Source organism: Ovis aries, chromosome 26, assembly GCF_016772045.2.
Source record: "Ovis aries strain OAR_USU_Benz2616 breed Rambouillet chromosome 26, ARS-UI_Ramb_v3.0, whole genome shotgun sequence".
Taxonomy (NCBI): domain Eukaryota; kingdom Metazoa; phylum Chordata; class Mammalia; order Artiodactyla; family Bovidae; genus Ovis; species Ovis aries.
In genome coordinates this window covers 24,907,006-24,913,953 of record NC_056079.1, presented here as the reverse complement: position 1 = coordinate 24,913,953, position 6,948 = coordinate 24,907,006, and the positions used below count along the sequence as shown (strand labels likewise).

The 6,948-nt window shown below is 40.2% G+C and overlaps 1 non-coding gene across 1 annotated transcript; it reads right to left on the bottom strand.

Moving 5' to 3' along the window:
* Window positions 1-2,082: 2,082 nt before the first annotated feature.
* On the bottom strand, window positions 2,083-2,155 carry TRNAE-UUC (transfer RNA glutamic acid (anticodon UUC)). Its single transcript has one exon. It is a non-coding gene; the product is annotated as a tRNA-Glu (tRNA).
* Window positions 2,156-6,948: the final 4,793 nt, after the last annotated feature.

The window sequence follows — 6,948 nt, the reverse complement described above, 5'->3', positions numbered from 1 at the left end:
TGGATGGCATCACTGGCTCAATGGACATGAGTTTGAACAAGCTCTGGGAGTTGGTGATGGACAGGGAAGCCTGGCGTGATGCAGTCCATGGGGTCACAAAGAGTCGGACATGACTGAGCGACTGAACTGAACTGATAGGTTGCCTCAGGTTCACACTCGGAGTTGTACGGTTTTATGAGTTTTGACAAATGCGTAATGTCATGTATCCACCATGACAGCATCATAGAGAATAGCTTCACTACCCTAAAAATCCCCAGCGTGCCACCTCTTCCTTCACTTCCTCCCCCATGGAAACTCTTTGCAACCACTGATCTTTTTATTGGCTCTGTAACTGCCTTTTCCAGAATGTCACATAGTTAAAATCATATAGCCTGTAGCCTTTTCAGACTGGCTTCTCTTACTTCATTTCAATAGCAATATAGTATTCAAAAACACTATAGTATTCAAAAATAAAGTATTCAAAATTCCTCTGTATCTTTTTCTGGCTTGAGAACTCATTTCTTTTTATCACTGGATAATATTTGATTTCATGGGTGTGCCACAGCTTGTTTATCCATTCACCTATTGAAAGGCATTTTGATCACTTCCAAGTTTCAAAAATTATTAATAAAGCAGGTTTTTGTGTGGAGGTTGGTTTCAACTCATTTGGATAAATACTAAGGAGTGCCATTGCTGGATCATATGGTAAGAGCCTGTTTAGTTTTGGAAGAAACTGCTAAACTGTCTTCCAGACAGACTGTGCCATTTAGTACTCCTACCAGCAATGAATGAGAGGCTCTGTGGTTTGGCATTCTCACTGCATCTGATGTTTCTGGTATTTGGGGTATTCATTGTGCCAATAGGGGTATCATGGTACCTCACTATGGTTCTAATTTGCAATTTCCTAATGACATATGATATCGTCTTTTCAGATACTTATTTGACATCTATATATCTTCTTCAATGAGGCATAAGTTCAGATTTTTTGCCCATTTTTAAATTGGGTAGTCTGTTAGGGTCAGAGACAACTGAAGCACCTTCAGTTCAGTTCAATTCAGTTCAGTCGCTCAGTCGTGTCCGACTCTTTGCGACCCCATGAATCGCAGCACGCCAGGCCTCCCTGTCCATCATCAACCTCCGGAGTTCACTCAGACTCACGTCCATCGAGTCAGTGATGCCATCCAGCCATCTCATCCTCAGTCGTCCCCTTCTCCTCCTGTCTCCAATCCCTCCCAGCATCACAGTCTTTTCCAATGAGTCAACTCTTCGCATGAGGTGGCCAAAGTACTGGAGTTGCAGCTTTAGCATCATTCCTTCCAAAGAAATCCCAGGGCTGATCTCCTTCAGAATGGACTGGTTGGATCTCCTTGCAGTCCAAGGGACTCTCAAGAGTCTTCTCCAACACCACAGTTCAAAAGCATCAATTCTTCGGTGCTCAGCCTTCTTCACAGTCCAACTTTCACATCCATACATGACCACAGGAAAAACCATAGCCTTGACTAGACGGACCTTAGTCGGCAAAGTAATGTCTCTGCTTTTGAATATGCTATCTAGGTTGGTCATAACTTTTCTTCCAAGGAGTAAGTGTCTTTTAATTTCATGGCTGTAGTCACCATCTGCAGTGATTTTGGAGCCCCCCAAAATAAAGTCTGACACTGTTTCCACTGTTTCCCCATCTATTTCCCATGAAGTGATGGGACCAGATGCCATGATCTTTGTTTTCTGAATGTTGAGCTTTAGGCCACCTTTTTCGCTCTTCTCTTTCACTTTCATCAAGAGGCTTTTTAGTTTCTCTTCACTTTCTGCCATAAGGGTGGTGTCATCTGCCTATCTGAGGTTATTGAGATTTCTCCCAGCAATCTTGATTCCAGCTTGTGTTTCTTCCAGTCCAGCGTTTCTCATGATGTACTCTGTAAGTTAAATAAGCAGGGTGACAATATATAGCCTTGACGTACTCCTTTTCCTATCTGAATCCAGTCTGTTGTTCCATGAAGCACCTTAGCACACACATTTTCTTACTGGCAAGTTTTAAGAGGCTTTTTTTTCGTTTGTTTCTTTTTTAAAAATTTGATTTTGCTTCATGCCCAGGAATGCAGGGTCTTAGTTCCCCGACCAGGGATTGAACCTGGGCCATGGCAGTGAAAGGACCAAGTCCTAACCACTGGACCACAGGGAACTCCCAGTATCTCATTTTTTGTACTATTGTAGTGTTGTTTTAGGGGCTTCCCTTGTGGCTCAGGGATAAAGAAGCTGCCTGTTAATACAGGAGACACGGAGGTTTGACCCCTGGATGGGTAAGATCCCCTGGAGAAGGAAATGGCAATCCACTCCAGTATCCCTGCCTGGGAAATCCTACGGACAGAGGAGCCTGGCCGGTTATAGTCCATGGGGTTGAAAAGAGTTGAACATGACTTAGCAACCACAAACAAGTGCTGTGTTTATATTTCAAATTCCAAATGTACATTGTTGGCATATATGAAACCAACTGACCTGTGTATGTTAACCTTGAATATACTCTACAAGCTTGCTGTAAATGCTTATTAGTTCTCGGAGAATTTATTATTATTATTACATAGAAATTTTCTATGTAAACAATATGTTATCTGTGAACAATTTTAGTTTTCAGCTTTATTTACTCCTTCCCCATCTGCATACCTTTTGTTTCCTTTTCTCGGTTTATTGTATTAACTAGCACTTCAAGCATAATAATGACTATGAATGGTGAGAGGAGGCAGCCTTCTCTTTATTCCTGCTCTTAGGGGAAAGATACCTGGTATCTCACCATTAACCATGATGAAAGTTTTTATCACCAATGGTGTGCTGGGTTTTGTCAATGCATTTTCTGCCTCTATTAATATAATCCTATATTTTTCTTCTTTAGTCTGTTGATGTAAATGATTATATTAACTAATTTTTGAACATTGAATGAGCCTTAACTACCTGGGATAAATCTCATTTGGGCATGCTGAAGAATTCTTTTTATACTTTGTTGGATTTGATTTGCTTAATATCTCATTAAGGATTTTTGCAGCTATATTCATGAGAGATATTGGTCTGTAGTTTCCTTCCTAGTAATGTCTTTGGCTTTGTTTTCAGGGAATACTAACCTCATGAAATCAGTTATGAAGTATGTCCTGTGCTTCGGTTCTCTGGAAGATACTGTAGAGACTTGGTTTCATTCCCCCCCCCTAAAAATTGATACAATTTTCCAGTAAAACCATTTAGATCTAATCCTTTATGTTTGGGAAATTTATTATTGATTCAATTTCTATCATTAATATAGGGATATTCAAGTTATCTATCCAAGTATGAGTTTTGGCAGACTGCGTCTTATCAAGGAATTGGTTTACTTCATCTAGGTTATCAAATTTAGGGGCATAGAATGGCTCATAATATTCCTTCCATACTCTTTTAATGTCCATAGGATCAGTAGTGATGGCCCTTCTGTCATTTCTGATATTAGTGATTTCTGACTTCTCTCTTTTTTCTTGGCTAGTCCAGCTAGAGGTTTATCAGTTTTATCGATCTTTTCAAAGAATCCGTTTTCGGTTTTGTTGATATTCTCTGTTGATTTTCTGTTTTCAGCTTCATTCCTCCGCTTTCTAATTCTTATTTATTTGCTTTTGCTTTCTTTGGATTTGGTTTTTCTTCCCCTTTGCCCCCAGCTTCCTAAGGTGGGAGATATCAATCAGTATCAGTCAATATTATTGATTCTAGATCTGTCTTCTTTTCCAATACATGCATTCACCACTATTCAGCTCCCTCAGCCACATGTTTTTGTTGCTTACATAAATTTTGATGAGTTGAGTTTTCATACACTCCTGTGTGTTAGTCTGCTTTTTTTTTTTAAAAAGCAAACAATATCTATATTATCATCTCCAATATACAGATCTTTTTTAGAGATTCTTTAAGGTTTGAAAAGACTTAATGGAACAAAAGTAATAGACAAATAGGAAAAAGCATCCTACACTAAGTTTTCCTGGACTAATTATTGTGAAAAATGACTCATACATCTTTCTTATACGTACGCCAAAGAGCTCAGACCAAAACCAGCCACTATCTCCACTCCTCTTCATCTTGCCTTTCCTTTTAGAAAAGTGATGACTAACTAAATTTTATGGTCTCAGGGGCATGCTGGAGACAGCTTGTAGCTGTCTACAGAGTCCGTGGCTAACCCGATGGTATCCTGCAGTTGGCCATGTTGGAAGCAGTTGCACCAGGGAAACTGACCCATAATGGATATTGGGGGTGGGGCCATTGGTTCACCAACACACCAGTGCCAAATTATAAAACCTAGGATTTTCCCCAGCTTTCTACATTTACTGGGCACAAGTAGGAAACACACACTACTGTCTGTGAAAATTAGAGGATCCAAGAGCTTTCAAAAACCATATTCCTCCAGATGCCATGAATACATCAGACCATCTGAGAAGAGGAATTCTTTCAAGCAGCAATGTAAATGTAGCTGGGCAACAGTCCGAAATAGATCTTCTAAGAACACTCAGTCATGTATTCTATAAACATGATGAAAACATTCCTCAACCAACTTTCATAGGGTTAAACGTAAGTGTAGTGATTCATCCAAATGCACAAGCTGAAAGTAACTAAAATTGGAAGCCACAACTTGGATGGTTATTTACTCCATAGTGGTTCAGATCAAAGTCTTTCCCCATGAATCAGTAGCTTCTACCAGCACCAGAATAAGGGCAATTACCTGACGTTAGGGGTTTGGACGGACTGGGTAATAACTGAAGAGAAAAGGCTGGAAGAAAGAGAAAGTATTTTCCAATAAAGCTAAAAATAACTTAGGGTCGTATAGTTATTTGAAAGACACATCTCTAACATTCCATGATTTGAACAGACATAAGGCCCTACAATCTAATTACTGATAGAAAGAATAGAGATCAATAGTCACAACTACAGTGACTATTTTTACTTACTAATAAAAACTGTACAAACTATCTCTTAATTACTTTGGTGTATATTTTACAAACTTATGAATACAGGCACATACACACGTACACATATGTGAAAATCTATCTATACCCTTCTCTCCAAATTTCCTCTACCTACCTACCAAAATATAGATTAATAAAAATCAGTAGGGCTATTACTTGTACAGCAGTGATGGTTTAGAAAGAATTTTCACAGACATTATCTCATTCATTTATTATTTGTTAATACTGTAAACATTATTTACATTTATAATAATGTTATGATGTTATATTTATAAACATTATTTATATCCTCATTTTAAGTTGAGGAAACTGAGCCTCTGAGAGGGAAACTGACCTGTCCAAGGTCACACTGGAGGTCAGCATATGAATCAGGATTAACATGTAATTTTTTTTTTTTCCATCATGACTCATGGCTTCCCAGGTCTCCTGCATAACAGGCAGTTTCTTTACCATCTAAGCCACTAGGGAAGCTGTCTACTGGGAAAGATAGAAGTTAATCACCAGAGACACCTCTAGATCCTGATCAGTCCAGAGGAATCTACATAAAAAACGTTGCTAAAACTTGCTCTTATCTTCCTTTCGTGCCTCCACTTATTTGCCTTCCTACAATTTGCCAACTCTAGAAACTCAGAGTCCTTTTCCTTTGGCTTGTCACTTCCCTAAAACCTTATAGTCCTTTTAAGATGCGGTGTAAGCACAGTTCTAACCACCCCTATTGAGTAGCCCCATGTGTACGTTCAATGCAGTTGTTAATAAACTTCTGTTTGTTCTTCTCTGGTTAATCTGTTTTTGTTAAGTCTAATTACAGGGCCTGAGAACCTAAGATGGACATAGGAAAAAGCTTTTTTTTCCCTTGCCTATGGTGTCCTACTGTTCATACTGTTCTGTTCATGAACACCACCCTTATGGCAGAAAGTGAAGAGGAACTAAAAGCCTCTTGATGAAAGTGAAAGTGGAGAGTGAAAAGCTCAACATTCAGAAAACGAATATCATGGCATCTGATCCCATCACTTCATGGAAAATAGATGGGGAAACAGTGGAAACAGTGACAGACTTTATTTTGGGGGCTCCAAAATCACTGCAGATAGTGACTACAGCCATGAAATTAAAAGACGCTTACTCCTTGGAAGAAAAGTTATGACCAACCTAGATAGCATATTCAAAAGCAGAGACATTACTTTGCTGACTAAGGTCTGTCTAGTCAAGGCTATGGTTTTTCCTGTGGTCATGTATGGATGTGAAAGTTGGACTGTGAAGAAGGCTGAGTGCCAAAGAATTGATGCTTTTGAACTGTGGTGTTGGAGAAGACTCTTGAGAGTCCCGTGGACTGCAAGGAGATCCAACCAGTCCATTCTGAAGGAGATCAGCCCTGGGATTCTTTGGAAGGAATGATGCTAAAGCTGAAACTTCAGTACTTTGGCCACCTCATGCGAAGAGTTGACTCATTGGAAAAGAGTCTGATGCTGGGAGGGATTGGGGGCAGGAGGAAAAGGGGATGACAGACGATGAAATGGCTGGATGACATCACTGACTCGATGGACGTGAGTCTGAGTGAACTCCAGGAGTTGGTGATGGACAGGGAGGCCTGGCATGCTGCAATTCATGGGGTCGCAAAGAGTCGGACACGACTGAGCGACTGAACTGAACTGATGGTGTCCTACAATAGAAATAGCCTTGGACCAGGAATTTTCTCATAACCTCCATGCTATAGTGGACATTAAACTGGAGTAGTTAAAGGTTTGCCCCTTGCAAGTAGGAAATGTACCTGCGTGGTGTGCTAAGTTGCTTCAGTTGTGTCCGACTCTTTGCACTGCAGCTCTATGGACTGCAGCCAATTTGTGAGTGGGATTCTCCAGGCAAGAATACTAAAGTGGGTTGCCATGTTCTCCTCTAGAGGATCATTCCAACCCAGAGATGGAACCTGCATTGGCCTAAAACAAGATCCAGGAGAGGGTCTTCCTAACTCAAGCGTATCCCTTCTAAGCCCTAGGCTGCCGCCCTGCTTGAGTCT